This window comes from Etheostoma spectabile, chromosome 12, assembly GCF_008692095.1.
Source record: "Etheostoma spectabile isolate EspeVRDwgs_2016 chromosome 12, UIUC_Espe_1.0, whole genome shotgun sequence".
NCBI classification, from domain to species: domain Eukaryota; kingdom Metazoa; phylum Chordata; class Actinopteri; order Perciformes; family Percidae; genus Etheostoma; species Etheostoma spectabile.
The window spans coordinates 9274763-9293480 of record NC_045744.1 but is presented as its reverse complement, the minus strand read 5'-3'; the positions used below and the strand labels follow the sequence as shown (position 1 = coordinate 9293480).

General features: G+C 40.0%; 1 long non-coding RNA gene across 1 annotated transcript; it reads left to right on the top strand.

The window, feature by feature from the left end:
* The first annotated feature begins 8770 nt into the window (after positions 1–8770).
* Positions 8771–15031, top strand: LOC116699210 (uncharacterized). Its single transcript, XR_004334394.1, has 3 exons — positions 8771–8940; positions 12762–12766; positions 15022–15031. It is a non-coding gene; the product is annotated as an uncharacterized LOC116699210 (long non-coding RNA).
* Positions 15032–18718: the final 3687 nt, after the last annotated feature.

Here is an 18718-nt window from a genome sequence, read left to right as displayed (position 1 = left end):
AACAGTTTTACAGAGGTCACAGAAAAGGCTGAGTTACTGAAAATGAAGAAGAACGACAGTGAGAGAAATGTGAGTATGTGAGGAGCATGTGAACATTTCAAGCTACATTTCCGCGAAGTTGCCTCAACTTTCAGCCTGCTCTATTCTTTAAAAGACAGTAAGGTCTTATTTTATAGAACCCACAAGGTCAGTTGAGGATAAGTGCAGACTTTATAGGGGAATGCCATGGGAAACATGTATTTAATTGTACAGAAATACCAGGATAGCAAACTATACCACCAAAAAGCATAGAAACCCAGTAGTTGACCACTTTTACATCCAGTAGTTTGAGACTGTCACGGCCATAAAATTGTAAGGGCCGACAAAATAATTCACAGTTTTGGGTTATTTATGTTTCAAATCATTTATGATTTATAGAGTGTGCAGTGGACGGTGACAAGAAGAGATGGTTAAGAGAGACAAACTGTCTTCCAACTGTTTGAAAACCTGAAATCAACTTAAGCTTGAGCTCCTTTTGCGGATTTGTTTTCCTTGAAAGTGGACAAGAACAGAGATGTGCAGCTAAATATGGAAAACCACCATAGGAATATTTATAGAACATCAGATATCAGAGCCAACTGAAAAATAAAATACAACACAGAAGCATACATGGGAAACCACATTCACAGGTACATAAGGCTAGCCAGATGTAGCTGTCAACATCTTGCTAGCTACCTAGCTAGATTTTTTTGCGTTGGCTACTGTACACGTATATAACCATCAACACCGTGTGGACCTTTGGCTTTTTCTTGGAAAACATTTCTCCTGGGGTAGCATACATACATTAAAAATAAACATAATTACAACATTAAAACCCCAAACGTGAATTTTGAAAACTTTCCATCCTGATTTCAAGGACTAACAGCTCTGTTTAGTCTGCTATTTGTTTATTTTCACACATCATTTCATAAGACACACAATGTTTCAGGTGGAGTGGTGGAGTGGTTCAGAGAGAGTTCATACATTCTTCTATTACAAACACAGGCAGAGAGAGTCTGAGTAAGTTAATAGAAATTACTCCGAATATGCAGGTCATGTGGCAAAACAAGTGATACTGATTTATTACAAGTATTTCCCCCACTTTCTCTTCCTTTTTTTTTTGCAGAGCTTTTTAGGAGCCTGAGGGTTGGAAGCTGAACGCAAGCTCTAGCTCCATCCCTGGTCCGAGGCCCAGATTGGAATGGTGAGAAATTCAATTTGAGAGGAGAAAAAAGCCTGCAAGAACTGCCCCTCCACCACCCAGCCTCACCCCTAAGTCCCCTCCATCCACATCTCCAGGGGCGATCTAGAGGAGCCAAACCAAAACCAGATGGACTTATTGGGCCTAAAGATAACAAATAGTGCCTGAGTTCCTGTCAGTTAGAGACCACCGGAGCTAAGAAGCTGAGTGTTAAAAAAAAGCTCACTGACATGTCTATGTCTTTGTCCTGCTTTATCAAACACTATCACTATTGACAAGTATTATGATACAGCAGAATGTAACAAAAAGTATGGTGCTAAAGTTGATTAGTTGGATCTGGAGAGGGGCCGGTAAGAAGTGGGATATTGGCTGTATAGTAAAGTTTTGGTGTATTCACAGACCAGGTGCCATCTTTGCTTAGGGAAGGTAGGCTGTCAGCAGTGACCTGAATCTCTGGGTGGCATGCTCTCCAGTTTGTTAGTCGATACATCTACCACCCACACACACTTAGTCAGAAAGGGCCGAGAGAGAAAAAAGAGGAGGGTGACCCCAGAACTCCTCACAGCCTCCCTGCAGATCGACTAAGAAAGTGCCCTTTGTAACAGGAGTTTCCTGTACGTAATTAAAAAATATTGGGCCCTGCTCTGAAGGGAGGAGACGAAGCCTGGGGTTGTAGGAGGCTATGTGAAGGGTAAGATTCCCTGCTCCACTCTTCGTTTCATGTAAGAGCCCCGGAGCTGGCCCTGACGGTTGTCCAAACAAGAGGCGCTCTCTCTCTCCAAGGAGGTCCGGAGAGAGGTCCAGCCAGTTCTCAGGGCCCGTGGGCAGGTGGTTCTGATTTGCGAGGAACAGACCACGTTTATGTTCAGTTAATGGCAGTACACGTGTCGTCACGTCCAGTGGTGGGAACATGCTGGGTGAGCAATCTGTTTTTAGCACCGCTGACGTTTGCCACCAATAAGAACACAATGTCCGTTTATCCCTTTATGGTATAACAGGAACTAAGTGGTCATCTTAATATGGACATTGGATATTAGCAGTTTTTACCCAAAATATTTTTTATGATGTTAAATTAAAGCAAGACTGTGTTACTTTTCAACGAAAAAAGGTTCTTTTGTTACATATGAAAGTTTACTGCATAAGCAATAATACTCACCTGTGCTCAATTTAGTACACTCTTCGTCTTTTTAACTAATAGTTGGTCTGGTATGACAAGTAGCTTATGGTGGCTAATGTTAACTAATGTTTGCCTCTGTGATGCTATGTCTAAGCATTTACCATTATCCCGTTAATGTCACAGTTACAAGTTTTACATACAATGACAATGTAACAACATGAAAGGGGTTCTCTCGTAGTCATGGACCAACAGAGAATTATCACCCAAATCTGGAGCTCTATAAACATTTCAGTTTAATGTTTAACTTCCCGACGTGCAACTTTAACGTTTTGGTTTACTTTCACCACTCTCACAGCATTATTGTTCAGGCACATAGGCAGCTGTTTTAAGTAAAAAAGCTTTAAAACTGACTGTACACTACCTGTTCAGCACCAAACCACAAACGGATAGAGTTAGCAACTAGCCGAAAAAAAGCCAAATATTTCCCTCTGAAGATGGTAGAGGCCAAACGTATAATGACTTACATTTGTTGGGTAGACAAACGTGACTCCAAATGAACCCTAATGTTGCTCCATATCTAAATAGGCAACTCTATGCTACCAAGCTCATGGTCATATATCAACTTAAAAGGTTATAACATGCCATTGCTGTGTTTAGAGCTTGTTTCTGCTACCCCCAAGGACCCAAACACTCTTATGGTGGATTCTCTGTGTTTTATGATGTTCTACAAAGTGTAAAATGTCTAATTAGTCTTACGAGCTTGAAGTAGATGTGCTTCATACTTTTATTCTGAGCCCATTTTTTTCGTAACAGTACAACATGACTTTTGAAATGAAAACAGCCATGTCCCACCCACACGCAGATTGATTTCCAGAGAAGGGGGAAACACAGCAGCTTGCTGTGTCAGGTGTTTTCAGTCATTGGTTTCAACACTGATCAAATGGCCACGCTGAATCCTTTAATGATCTTGGAGTTCCCCCGCTGTCAGGTCATCTGCTTGGCTCCATATCACCTCCAGGTTGGGCCCTACTTCTGGTCAGGCGGTCCCACAATGGGGCCTTTTCCATCAACTTAGTATTTACTCATCCCTCTGGCTCACCCCTCGGCCTGCATGGGGTCTCTGTTCAGTCTGCCATCCCTGCTGAGAGGGCTCTGTGGCCGAGAGAGCCATAATCCATCAGGCCTCCGTGTGTGTACTTGCTTTGCTCTTTTATGCTTTAGCTCTTGCTGAGGAGTCTTGGCTGAAGGAGCTAAATGGAGCCAAGCGTCTTGTTCAAACAGAATGAAGGAGCACGTTCTCTGTGTCTGAGGCTAGTGTGTTAATACAAGCTTGTGTGCAAGCGTGGGTGTATGAACATGCTGCTTGTGTGCATGTTTTATCACTTTAGACCTTTCCAGCCAGACCAATGAACTCCTTCTTGACCCTTTACTTATTCTGCCCAAAACATACCCCTGGCATGTTTTATTGGATCCCGTTTATCTACTCGCACTCACCCACACACACATTACAGCATAGTAAATGTTAGACATTCATCAGCTTTATACATATCCATACTGTACATCTCTCTGCTATGTTCTCCCATACCACCCACAGCGTCTGTCCTTCCTCCCAGTGCATGGTGATCGATGAGCTGAGCCCCGGTCTCTCTACAGCAGGGACCGTACCGAGGTCGAAAAGACCCCTTAGCCTGTTTTCTATCTGACTCCCAAAAACATCTCCCACAGCCAATAAAAACACAGCACAAGGCATCCAAATGGCAACCCTATTACGGCTTCTGCTATTGTAGTGTGAAATGGTTCCCACGATGAAGCTCAAGACAGGAGAGGAGGACTCGATGGATGACACAACCCTGAAACTGAGAGACAAGGGTCAGAGTGAGGTGATGCAGACGATGTAATGGTTTCTGTCATGACAGTTTGTATCTTGTTAAAGAAAAATAAGTACTTTTGCAACCCTGCATATTTGAGGAAAGTTGAGACAACCACCGCAGCCAAATAACCTCATTCATGTTATTATTCTGCAACATTAACATCCTCGGGGGTTTTGATCATTGGGGGGCTTGGTAAACCATGCGGGGAACCACTGATATCTGACCATGTTTAAGCTAAAAATGCATTGCTGGTTTGTTCATGGTTTGGACATTTCTCTCTTGCGGCCTGCCTTTATTTCAGTCCAGTCTGCTTTTAGACAGGGGAAACAGGAAAAGAGTCACAGTGCTGTGGTTCGTTCTTCAGGTCATATTCACTTGACCACACAAAGAGCCCATTTTGAGGGAGACATTTTATGTGTTGTGTGGCAGGCACCGCAGGCGAACAAGATTTACTGTGTCTGTGTCTACTCATGGGCGTTTTGGATGATGTTCATGCTCTTACTGGTAGAGGCCGGGGATTTGTTACAGTTGGGAAATATTATCAGGTAGAGACATTGTTTTATTTTAACAGTTAAATCCACACCATATTAGGAATAACAAGTATCTCTACAATTCTAAAGAGTGGTCCAATTCCTTAAAATTCTATGATATAACAAGGTTGTATTTCACACTGTTAAAAGAAAGATACAACTTTGGCAAGTCACCATTTTGGTCAGTATTATACTGTAGCAACATATTTTACAGACTGAGAAAAGACTGTATCTTAAGAAAAAGTGCTTTAAATGAGATGAAGGAAAAACATTTGACATAAAGATTTTGCTTGCTGCTTGTTTAATATGTTGACAAGATTTGGATCAAAGCTTCATGTAAGTATAAATAGGTTACATTTCATACAATCCATCTAATGACTCAAGTGAATTCAAATATAAATTATAGATTTTAAGATTAAAAAAAATGCAATATCAATCATATTTCAGTATTCATTGATTGATTCATTGAATTTGTAAACTTCATTTGCTATTTATTAGTTATGTCAAATCAAAAGTAAGGCCCTGACTTTAAAGCAATTTTTCAACGTTTTTGATCCAGGATCATTATTAGGATCAGTCTACAATGTCTGCATTCTCTTCACCTAATGTTTTCTTTTGATTCATGCAATCAATCTAAATTTAGCAAATGCTGTTATGACATAAAAGAGCACATTTTATCTCACATTTCAAAATAAAAAGTCACAAATAAAAGTCATGAGTAACATTTGAGTTTGAAAATGAAGTACTATTGTCAAGTTTTAGTTACGTTTTTAACAAGTTACGCAGAAATATGCATTGTCGTGATTGATCCATGCATGAAGTTGTGTGTGTTTTTGTGGATATGGTGGTTGGTGGAAGAGGAGGAAGTTGTACCACTGAGGTAGCACTCAGAGTGACTAACAATGGCCCACACATATCCTGTGGCTGTCAAAATCTTGAAGACCCTACACAAACACTTTGTAGCCAGTGCCCACAATTCCCCCTTTTCCCTTGGTGTTCCAGGTTTTGTTTCAGTTTGACTTTTTGTAGAAACTTTGTTTTATCAACAAAAAGCTGCATGGATTTTTTTTTTTTGGAAACATTTATTGTTGGGTTTTCCTGTCTTGGTATAGATAACTGAACTTAAAGGTTGTTCCAAGCCTCGGTTGTAAAGCTTCTTTTTTCTGCACACAATTGAGGATTGCTCGTTACTCACAGGAGTCGTTGGAGAATATAGTCTAGCAATCCACTTTAATGCAGACCCCTTCAGAAAGCTCTCAGTTGGTTACTCCTTATTTAAAGTACACAAACGTAATTGGCTCGATCACGGGCCTTTTCCAAGCCTCCCACCTTCCTTTTTTTTGAAGATCACTTTTGGGGGCTTTTCCCTTTATTGTAGTGACAGTGGATATACATGACAGGGGGAGAGATGGGGGGATGACACACAGCAAAGGGCCACAGGTCATGTGCTGTCTCAGCAGACCCCCCTCCCTTCTATTTGAAAGGGAGAGGCATGTGCAACCTGTGGTTCCGCAGAGCTCACATCAGCACACATCAGCATGGGGAAAACACTACTGATTGCCCAGGAGCGGGAACCCACTTTCCAAAAACTCAGCAGAAAGTGAGTGCAGAGTGGCTCCATGTTGAAGCTAATGTAAAAACACCTGTATTCCGTCCCAGTCTTTTTTTCTCCAGCAGCCTGGATGTCTGCCCCCAAATAGTAGCCTCTGAACACCTCATAGGCAACGTTTCCAAAACAGAAACCAATATCCCCTTTACTCCCTCATCATTCCACAATGGCAGCCTTCTTGCAGTGAGTACAATGTCCTGCCAGTGAGGGTTTTGAGAAAACCCTTCAATAGCTGCGTGCATTGCTTTGCCATTGCTGTTTGCTTTGATGGGTCGTTGACAGGCTAACCTAAGCAGAACTCCTTTTACTGCCCACAATTGGACTAATGCTTTCTTACTTTAGCAAGAGCTTTCTACCGCTGAGTTCAACAATGTAAAGGGGACCACCCATGCAAAAATAGATGCCATGATGGAGGTTGCTGCGATTACTTTTGCGCAAAACACACCACATTATTGCTGACTGGGAAAAGGAGAACAGTGCAAGGTCTAACCAGCAGAGGGCAACAAAAGATCTGGAAAGAATCCCAGAACATTATTATGCCAACATGACCTTCCTCTAGTTTTCTCAGAGTGTCAAAAATAACATCTCCCATTACATTCGTGGCTATAGAGGAAATTTAAGTAGGATGGTATGAAAACCTCCTGCCAACCAGAGCTGAGACAAAATGTAACGGTAGAATCTGCAAGAAGAAACTGTTCTTATTCAATGCCATTAACTGAAAGGGTGCAACATTTCAAGTCTCCTCCATTGTCACAGTAAGATTTCTTTTTCATAATGGTTTCATGGTTTGGTTTCTTAATGGAGGAGCCCTATAAGAGGTCACCTGGCCACACAATGCAACAGCATCCTTATATATTTTGAATGTCAACGCCTGGCCACAGTTATTCATACCTTCCCCACCACTAAGGCACCGTGAGCACCACTCCCCCACCCACTCCAGCACGTCCAGCACTCCAGCACCCTGTTGTTCCCATGGTGAGAGCCGTCCCCGGCCAATCCGAAGCGGCCGCCAGGACCTTGGTGGTCTGGAGTGTCTCCGAGGTGGCACGGCCGCAGGGCTGCAGAGAGTAAACAGGACACTGGGGGATGGAGAGATGGAGGAAGAGTGATGAGAATGTGGAGTCAGCAGCCTCTCCACCCTGCCTGGGGAAGAGGAAAGCCTGTAAAGCCTGCAGATTCAGAGCTCACACAAACAGTGGGCCGCACTGCGACTCAGCTTAGTGGATAAGGCTTTGGCCAGACAGAAGGGGTAGTCAAATAACTGCTGAATTCATTTTCCTGTGAGCACAAACTTAACTTTTTCAAGCAAACTATTTTTTTAAATATGTGTGATGTGTTCAGCTACATAATTAGTACATCTTTTATTTTGCTTCTTGCTACTTGTACTTTACTTGCTCCAACAAGCCGTCCAAACCGTACAATGATATAGGTCGTTTGTTCTTAACAGTGTCTTTGAGACTGACTAAAAGTATTAAAATATTGTACTTTTGTACGCAATACAGTGTTTTCTTTTTTAAAAGGTTTTTCAAACAAAACATAAATGACCTTACTAAAATACGAATGGGTAGAAAGTTACACTATAAAATGGATGTTCTGGCCCAGTGTTTGTGTTATTTTTTGTATTAATGTTATTATTATTTAGTTAGTTAGTTATTAGTTGTTTACACAGTTAATTACTTTGGTTACTATCACTATTGGTTACAGGTTGTTAAGGTGTCTTTTGCAGTTGTAGTGGACCTATGGAGACTGTGCAGGTTATAGTTTTGTATGTCATCTGGAGCTTCATGGGACCTGAAACCTTCATTATTATGTAAGTTGTAATGTTGTAAACGTGTGTGATAACTTTTTTTTTAATTGAAAAAAACTGTAAGCATAGATAACTAAAGATGTTACAGTAAGTTTCTGTATGAGAGGGGTGCCCCCCTCATTTGAACTGTTCTGCGCCAAACTATGGATGTATTACAGTTTTTTCGAATTGCTAAAACACAATGTTGCAATTTTGGATGGTTTTATCAAAAATACTTAACGCAATTCACAAAACCACACACTGAAACTGCAAAATACCTCAAGCCACACACCCAAACTGCTACTGTTAAATACCTCATATATCCTACAACATGAAGCACTGCAAGCAAAACTACATATAGCATTATCAAAATCAAACTTTTGCACCAAATGGCACACACTTCATTCATGTTACCAGATTGTTGTCCAACCAACTACTCACTGTTGGGCATAATGAAAAGCACTCTCATCTTTAGTATGCTTTGCCACAATACTAAAATAGTTCAAATTGTAGAAAATTCTTCAGTGTTCACATGCACAGAAATATTTGCAGATACACACACATGCTGTTGAAACATATTTTTTTTTACCAAACAAGTCAGCGCAACACATGCACAGCAGATATGTCACATTGGACTGCGCAAAAATATGCTAACAAAAAACAGTAAACTGAAAAAGAAAATTGCAGAAGAAAAATATATGGAAAAAAAGAAGCAAGAAAAATAATTAGGCAGCATCTTTTCATAGTGCTTACTTTCTGATTGAAGTGGTAACAATTAACCATTGAGGTGTCTGGCCAGGTGGCACATGTATTGGCCAATCAGCTCAAATAGGGTCAATTTGAATGACAGTGTTTGAAATGGCAAACATGTCAGATTGTTGTCTTGTGCAGAGAACTATGTTCAGTGCATTTAAAAAGTACCATTTTGAATTTGAAATTGTGTGTAAAGCAGAAATTGTGTTTACACTTTTGGAGACTTGAGAAGAGATTTTGCTCTCGATGTGTCAGTTTGAATAATTGTGCTGAACGATATGCAAAGGCACATGGGAACAAATACATATATTTTCTGAACGGTTTCTGTCCTAGTAAAAGTGTTTTTTTAATAATGTTCTGTTCATATTTTGGGTGTGCATTAATGTTACCTGGGTTTTAGTTTTGTATGGTTGATTTAGTGTTCATGTTAATCTGCATTTATTGTTATTGATGGCTTCCGGGCAATTTAATAACATACAAGGTTGAATATTTACTAACTTTATTTTGGTGAATCTTTCCACACAGCTTAAGTATTGGAACATTGCATTATTTGCATCTGTTTAATTGTTCTTCTTATATATTTGGAACAAATGTTTCTTTTAGATCATTTGTGAAATTATATTGTTACACAGGAAAATAATCATTCTGCAAATTATTTCTGTAGTAGCAGTTGGCAGCCTAATGTTTTATATTTGTCATATTTTTTTGCATGTTTAAAGCTCTAGTGTGTAGTTTCTAAGTAATGACAACCAAGCTGTTGGCACATCCACAAGATACAAGCCTTCCGTGATTGTGCACCACCCTCACCCCTCCTCCACACAGCTGATAGTAGCCAAGGGGGACACGAAGGATTTAAAAAACATGACAGACTCTTCAGAAGAGGTAATTACATTTACTTGATTTTATGCCCTTGAAAGTTGCCGGATGACACAAACAGTTCAGACAGTTTCTGAGCATCCAGAGAGAGTTGTGTGGAACTCATTTGTCAAAGGCTTGAATGTAATGGACATTCATTGATATAAAAAAAACGTATGCACTAAAGCTTTACCTTTTAACAATTACTCACGTTTATTAATGATTTTTAACAATGACTACTAATGTACTACTGTAATGTTTGATTTGTCTACTGCATCAACTTCCTGCCATGTGTTAACACGACAAGACCTGTTAAGTTTCACCTTGTGTTAAAACTTAGATGGTTTAACCAAATTTCTAATCAAGTCCACTAATTTGGGATAACAGTGGGTGCTATATTGACCCAAATTGGTCATTTTTAATAGCATATCCCACCTTGACCAACTACAACAGTAAAATGCTACTTACACATAAATGCATCTGTAATAATAATAATCACGTAATGTGATATTTAATACCATAACACTCACATGGGGCAATTTTCTGCATCGATTACTTTAACTTTTAATACTGTTAGTGCATTTAGCTAATAACTTCTGTGCTTTTACTAATTTCAATGCAGCTTTTTCTTATATTTTTTTGACAGTGTTACTTTTACTTGAATAACTCTGAATCATTCCTCGGAACCCAGACAAGGGACAAGTTAAAGATGTTCTAAGTTGCAATTAAAGTGAGTACATAGAAGGTTGAGCTATCAAATAATTGGCAGTGGAAAAAAAAGACATCAAAATGTCTGCCAAATCGAAGTTTAAAGATAATTTATAAAGAAGTATGGAATTCATCGGTGCCCAAATCTTAAGGGACCGTGAAAGGAGTAGCCAATATCCACATGTTATACACACCGCCTGTTTCCAATAATTTTACCCTTGCGGGTGATGACAGGTTGAAAAGTGATTTACCTGAGCAGGCTTTTATTACAAATCTTTCTTGCACCATTCCCTCTGCTACTTAAGGAATCAGGCGCGCTTCATTGTGGAACTGAAACCCAGTACTAAATACCATAGAAGGCTTCCAACTGTTTTTGACTCTTGTGATAAAGATAGATGAGGTGAGAGCGCATGGAGGATTTGCAACTGGTACTGTCACTGCAAAATGATTTACTTTGTTTGTGGGAAGGATGGAAGTTAAAGTTTAATTCCTTGCTAACATTCTCATTTGATAAACGTTCTCCAAAAGGTATAAAACAAATCAAATCAAAAGGAAACGTGAAAAAAGAATATACAAATCTGCACTTGGCATTGTAGCTAACTATGACAGCAAACTGTGTCTTCTCAATTGAAATGTCCTCTGAGAAACACTTTTTTCCACCAGTGGCTTTTTCATTATTTTCTTTTAGAATCCACATCCAAAGCAGTGTACTTAGTGCATGTTTTCATAGATTCAGAACCAGTCATCTGGGTTTTGTCTCCCTATTTAATGTGCCAAGGGGGAAGGCAGAGATGGAGGCTCTTCTACCAGGAAATATAGGTATCTAATAGATCTACTCCCCACTCATATTTTGACAGCAATGGCAGGTCTGGTGAATAATGGCATACTTCTCTTTCTGCCAGGGGGGAGAAACACACCGCCACAGGGGAAGCCACAATCCTAATAGGCAGCTGGAAAAAGAGAGGCAGACATAAACTACTACCCTAGCCGCTCTCAGAAGAAGAAGACTCTCCAAATAACGTATACTGAATTAGGACAGACTTTTATATGATTCATTTTATGTGAGAAGTTAAAACGGGGCAAAATATCCACAGATAATCTGAATTCGATCGTATTTCACCGAGACATGTGCTTCCCCTTTCCTGGATTACTGAGGCATGTAATAAAACACACACTGTTTGACGTTGCTTCCTCTGAACCCTAGAGCCCATTGAGATGGTGTTTAAGGTGATGTGAATGCTTATGAATTTCAGGGAGAGAAAAAGACTAAAAGACTGGTGGATTACAGAACCTGCCCTGCTGCTAAAGTTAAAAAATAATCAAAAGCACCTTTACATTACTTAAATAAAGGTATATTTTAATAGAGGTATGTTTTGTAGTAATTAAGATGAAAAAAAAGATTTTCTAAACTATATTCTATATATAAATAAGGATGCCTTACAGAAATTAAAGGCTGCAAAAACTAGATGTCAATTCTGCAGTGCTCATAGACGGCAGTAGTTTTCCATAAATAAAATATGGGTCATTAGATCTCCAGGGATTCTTATCTGTAACTTAAAGCCTTTCACTTTTCAGCAGTTCCTTTAGAGGACTTCAATAAACATAATGGAAGCATCATTAAAAACAGGATTTAGACAATTCATTTGATGAAACAAAGCCTTGGTATGGAGCCACATGGGTGAACGCATTAGAGGGGTTATTGCTAGGTGACTCAAAAAATTAGAGATTAGAAATACAATCAAATTATTAACAGACATACATTTTGGACAGAATGAAAAACTTGTTACCGGCCATTCTTTTTTCAAAAATACAAGATCTTGTTTGTAATAATTACTAAATATTTAACAGCTGTTACAGTATATGAACATGTGGAATTCAGGTGTCTTGGTAGAGGTAGTTTGTTATAATTAACGGTCTCTGCAGTATTTGGGGAGACAAGAAAAAGAAGGAAAAAACAGCTGTGTTTCATAAGAGAAAGACCAGAATTTAAAGCATGCTTGATTTGAGAGCCCATGAATTACTTTTCTCTAGTGTTTTGTGTTGTGTGTGTGTGTGTGTGTGTGTGTGTGTGTGTGTGTGTGTGTGTGTGTGTGTGTGTGTCAGTGGTTTGTGTGTGTGTGGTCTGCATTCCGGCCTCTCGTGTGCTGGAGCGCAGAGCATGAAATGGCTCTAAATTGGCTGTGTTTGCCCTCAGAGGAGCTCTCTTTTGAGATCATATCCTAATCCCTCAGAGAGGCGGTCCACAGGGTCGCTGCTTATTCAATTAGTCCCAAGCCATGGCTCTAAACATGGTAGGGCAAGCAAGAGTGTGAGAAAGTGTGGAGATTGAGAACGGTGGTCTGTTTGTGTATGTGGGAGGTGATGGTGTTTATATGAAATATTAGGACACTATTTTGCAGGGCTGTTGAAGCAGGAACCATATAAGACAAATTGATGAAAGATAAAGATATTTTGTGGTATGAAGTTGTTGCTAAGTGTAGTTGAGGTCTCCCACCAGAGGGTGGCGCCTATGTGACATCTCATGAGTAGGTGTTAATAACTTTGGGAGTTTGATAAAAGGGGCATGAGTTTCCAGAGGGGTCATCACTAATCCTAAGCCCAAATTGCACACACTGAGGCCACTGTTACCTGAAGCCCTAGTCATCCGCTTTGGAATTCAATTCCCATTAAAGTCATCAAGTTCTTCCTCTTCTGTCACAAAAGCTGCATCATTAGCTTTTTCTTCATTTATTACATTCATGAGGGAAACTTGATATGGGTGGCAGGGACATATGCAGCCAAATATTACACATATGTGGTAGAAGTCATGCTTTTGATAGACTGTGATTGTTTTGAATGAATCTATCAAGTTTTACTTAAATATGAATGGATCAAATAATACATAAAAACCCAATGACAAAACAAGTAATTTACATGTATGAATTATATTCTAACAGTTTCTGTAGGATAATCAAGCATCCATATGCATAAACATGTAAAAGTAACACCACACTCTTGTTTCTATAGCCTTTGTGTGCAGTGACAACCTGTAGAGTGATTCCGACCATATTACATGTAATGGACTAACAACAGTATGTGGTGATAAATACTATATTAAAGTTAGAAAAATATTTTACGACAGCTGTCCAGATGTAGTTCAGAGCCTTAGTGAGTAACTGGCAGTCATGATGACTAAAAGACATGTCTCTCTATGTACAATATGACTCATACTTTTGTAATTTGGCCATCATTTCAAATAGTGATAAAAAACATTTTATGTTTCTGCACAAGGCATCTCCACATGGATGACCATTCAATAAAACAATACTAAGAACCATTACTTTGGAAATGGAATTTATGGTGAATGTTACAAATGCTGAGTGCTTCCATTTAATTGACAATCATAAAATGTGAAACCAAACTTACTTTAATCAGTGTTTCCATTGTCTGTTGCATTTCAGAGAGAATGAATTTATCAACTTATCCATCATGGCATTGAGTATTTGGGTATGTTCAGCTTTATTTTCATTTCAAAATAAGCGTTTTAAATAACGGCAATCACTTCACTTTTGAAGCAATTATCCCTCAACTGATTGCTCACTCTGTTGTAAAGCTTTCCTGTGTAAAAGTTAGGATGCTGTACAAAGTATTAGTGTTGATGTATCAGCAGGAAGACCCAAGTTACAAAAAACTGTTCTTGTATCTCACACTACTACCTATACTGTCATGACTGATACAAATGTTTGACTCTTTTTTTGCCAACTAAGGATGCGATGGATCCTGGCTGATGGAATGAAGCCAAATCACAGCTGAAACAAAAGCCAAGAACATTTTAAACAGCTGGTTAAAACGGTTGAAAATGAAAATGAACACCCATTGGCCTTATTCATGGTTTGTCATCAAACAAGTGTAAAGAATATTGACCAGAAGAATGAATGTGGAATTGGCGTTTGATCATCATCTATAAACAAATAAGCAGAGAGGAAAAGAGCCTGCAGGCCTGAATTGCAAAATAAAACAACTTTTATTGTTGCATGAAGAATAATGTTGCGCATACGTTGGAATCTCAAGTTCAATATTGACAAATTTCAACAAAAGGTGCAAATGTAAAGGAAAGCATCTCATTTAGTAATACTTGGAAAAAAATACTTTATATGTTCGCATAAATTTCTCTTATTTCTTGCTTCTTGATTTGATTTTCAGGGCACTGCCTCCTCTTTTGTCTGCAGGGGAAAAAGAAGAATATTTCTGTGTTACGGTGAGCTGATAGACAGTGACACTTAGACTAAACAAGGTAGGAGCGATGACAGAAGCTGTGGAATCCAAGTGTGGAGAACTCACTCCTGCCAACACTGCTTGTCACTCTGGAGTTCTACTGGCTGTGACATTAGGTGCCACGTGTACCACTACGGACATCCACCTTGAGCCGTCTCTTGACCACTATCTTGCTTGTGTCAGTTTGCACCACTTCCATCAGACGTTCAACCACCATATTTAATTAGATTTTTTTTTTTTATGCCTTCTATCTATTTCTTTCTCACAAAACTTTCAGTCGGTTCTTCTCATCTTGACCACATTTATGAAGATAAACTAGACGTTGGTCATGCTTAATTTTGTCTTTTGGTTGTGTGTGTGATCTATATGCAACACTATCTCCCAGAGAGACATTTCTATTCAACTAATTTGCAACAGCAAATGCGTTTTGACAAACTGTAATGTTGCCCAGAATGCATTTGGGTTATCAACATGAAGAAACGCTATCAAAAAACCTATCTGCACTGTCGCAGATACTGAGTGGTATCACTGGCATCCATCATCTTTCCCTAAGCTAGTTGTTGCCCAAGGCTAACCACACGCCAGGGTTACGATGATCTTATTTTTGCTGTCAAAGTCCTGCTCATTGTACAATCACCGTCCACCTCAAATTCCTCCGACCATTTTAAAATAAAAGCCCTTCCTTGGCTGGAGAAATGATGATTGTGAACATGTCAAGTCAAAAATTACATTTCCTAAAAAAATGTTATTGGCAAATTTGTGGTATAATTATGTAATTTCTAGGAGTTAGAGTTCAGCCAGGTCAAAGAATTTCAGGGCCACGATTTGACCCTGGAAGAACAGGAGACGGTCTCTAACATGATTAATCTAAAGCACAATGCAGTTGAGAAAATACACTAAAGAACACACACATTGACAGTGGAGATGTGGATTAAGTAGCAGGAGTGGTTTGACAAGATTCTGTGGACATTTTGATAATTTTCTCTTGACATAAACATGTTACCATTGGAATCTAACATTCTACAGCATGCTGACCCTATCATTCTCACAAGATACATTTTGGTGGAATATCACTTGAAAAAGTCACTGCTCATTCTCAATTCCTTTACTATTCTGACATATATAGGGAGTGTGTGTTTCCAAACGTTTTCTATTTTTAATAACTTCACATGTCTTGAAAAGTAAGCACAGGATAACTCAAATCTTTATGTTGCATTAACCTGACTTGAGGCCGGGGCTCAGTACTTTCTTTGGCGAACCATTGCAGTGTGCAGGCACATTTTTTTCAACCCATCTGAATAAAAGGCGAAACCTCATTCAGATGAGGTACAAATGAGTGTGGTACAGCAGAGCCAAGTGAGAGTTCTCCGTGCTGCGGTGGGGGCCGACCTGCAGCCAACCAGTCTTTCAGCGAGCCAGCCTCTGTCAGACCAGGCAGTCCAGAGTGCATAGCTTACCGGAAACCAGGGCAGTTTGATTGAGTTCCTGTTATTGACTGCTTTTTTTGTGGAGAGCAGGTTTCTGCCAGGTTAATTTTTTCCTCTGCCAGCTGTCAGAACACAGACTGTGCAGAGCCGCACACCCAAGCACTCAAGGCCCCACCAACGCTCTCAACTCCAAATAGTCATTTGTCATCCAATGGTAACCATGCAATATTTGATAAGCAATTAAGCGTCTGAATGTTCCTTTTTCTCCATAGATTGTGTTAAAGGATATGTGTGTGCATGCTGTGTCCTACTGTTGCTTCTGTGTAATCTGGAGCAGGAAACCCATAGCGTCCCTCAGACAGTAAATCAGCCTGGGGATTGGGATGCTCCCGTTCAGAGGAGGGCTAACTATGTGGGATGGAAGCAGTGGAGGTTAGGCGGTGAGAGGTAATGCATTGTTTGGCCCTTGTCCCAGCCCATATGAGGCCGGTGCTGGCTGGAAACCCTGAAAGATGTGTTTGTTGTACAATAAGTTGTAGCACCATTACCATCTGGGTAAAGACCTTCGGTCAGAGCTGCACAGACGTGTGTGTGGTTCTCCGTGCCAGAAATAATAATAATAAAACAAAGAGGTCCATTCATTCCTCCTCCCCCAAGTTGAATTTACCACAGTAATGATATTAGAAGTTCAGAGAGGATTAGCAAAGTAGCAGACCTTTTTCCTTTTAATGTCACTGCCGAGGTCATCCAACATCCTTAAATCCATTTCAAAAGGGACCCGGTGGCTAGATATGAAACATGCTTCATATCTACAACAGCTGCTCAAGCAGTGTGGTGTAACATTTGTGTCACCCTTGAAAGCAAGTCTTATCATTTTAACAAAATCTGTTCTGAAAAGTGAGTTAGCCTGTACTAAGGTCAAGTGAGGCCGTTTTTAAAGTTGAGTTAACTAAACAAGCCCCTCTACACTTACATTTATACCCTGAAACAATGTGATAGTCTTTCCGTACTGTTTTCTAAAGGCAAGTTACACCATTATTCCACAGATTTCGGGTGTTCATATTATACAGCATATCCAGACAAACAACCCCCTTCCTCTCTCCTTCTTCACCCATATCCACATCCTCTTCTGGCTGCCGTCCGTAGTGACTGAAGCACGGTATGAACACTGCTACTGCTGAGATCTCAGGTGGGTATGAGGAGGATTGTGAGGTAATAATCTCTGGTTCTTTGTCCACAAATCACCTTTTATTCACTATGATTTACTTTCCAACATTTTATAAGTATCTTTTTATCATTTATGAGTGATCAAATGCTGAGTGCAAAATGTATGCAGAAATTCTAACACTGAAAACAATGTTTTGATATTTTATTAAAAAAACTGAAGTTTTCAAAGTGAGTACTATGTGATGCAGGGATGATTTACAATTAACTATACACATAAATATATTTTTTTATGGCCAGAACATCAATGTAACATGTATCTTTATTATTGCATGACAACATAAAAGGGGCTTCTACTGATTTAATATTGATTTGGCGGCACTACCAAACCACCTGTTAGCAAACACAGCAATCCATTAAGAGACACCCATTGGTGCTGATTGCTTTACCTTTGACCCCAGCTGCTTGTTTACTCAGGGCATGGTTGCCAGTTGGGGGGGACGTTGGGGGTGGAGAGGAATCATTTGGATTCCATAGAGTGGAGTTGTGGTCAGGGGTGTAGGTCCCTTTTCCACCACCCTCTATTCCCACCACCCATACTCACACAAACACCTAGTCAGTCACTGTGTGATCGGCTGAAGTAAGGATCCTGACACACCGCCGGCCCACTGCCTGCCTGCCTGCCTGCCTGCCTGGGTAGAGCGAAGACATGTTGATACAGCTGGGGTAGGCAGAGGTGCCGAGAAGTCAAGTGACTTGACCGGGGTCAAAGCACCTTTCTCAACCACACACACACACACACACACACACACACACACACACACACACACACACACACACACACACACACACACACACACACACACACACGCAATCACATACTGTATGCACACACATACACACATGTCTTTCTCATCTTTCTCTGCAGGGACTGCCTTCAATTTCTCCTCAGACAAGGTTTATTGTTTGCACTGTTTCAGCTTTGCTCAGGAATGTGTTTATGAAGTACCCTCAGATTGCTTGTTCTTCCTTCCTCTTTAGATTATACCAACCTTTCAACATGGGCACACTTTTACATTAAGTCTACCTCAGCTCTCACCTTTTTTGTTTGTGTAGTTGACTTAATCTTTGTGAGAGCAAAGACCAGCTCAGGAAGGCGAATAGACCACAAAGAAAGCCAACATCCTTCTCACTGCTGGAACTTTTTGCTTCAATCATCGACCAGCAGGAGGTGCACTGTATGGTGAGTCACAACCTTATCATCAATAAGTGCATGTCTCTCGACTGCTGGTGCACAATTATTGCTTCCTTCTACCTCTAATCTTTTCCAACAGATTTATCATGGATTTGAATGAAGAGGTTTATACACCAAGCTGTCTTTTTCTTTTCCAGTGGTGGAAGAAGGGATAATATTTCAGACAACTC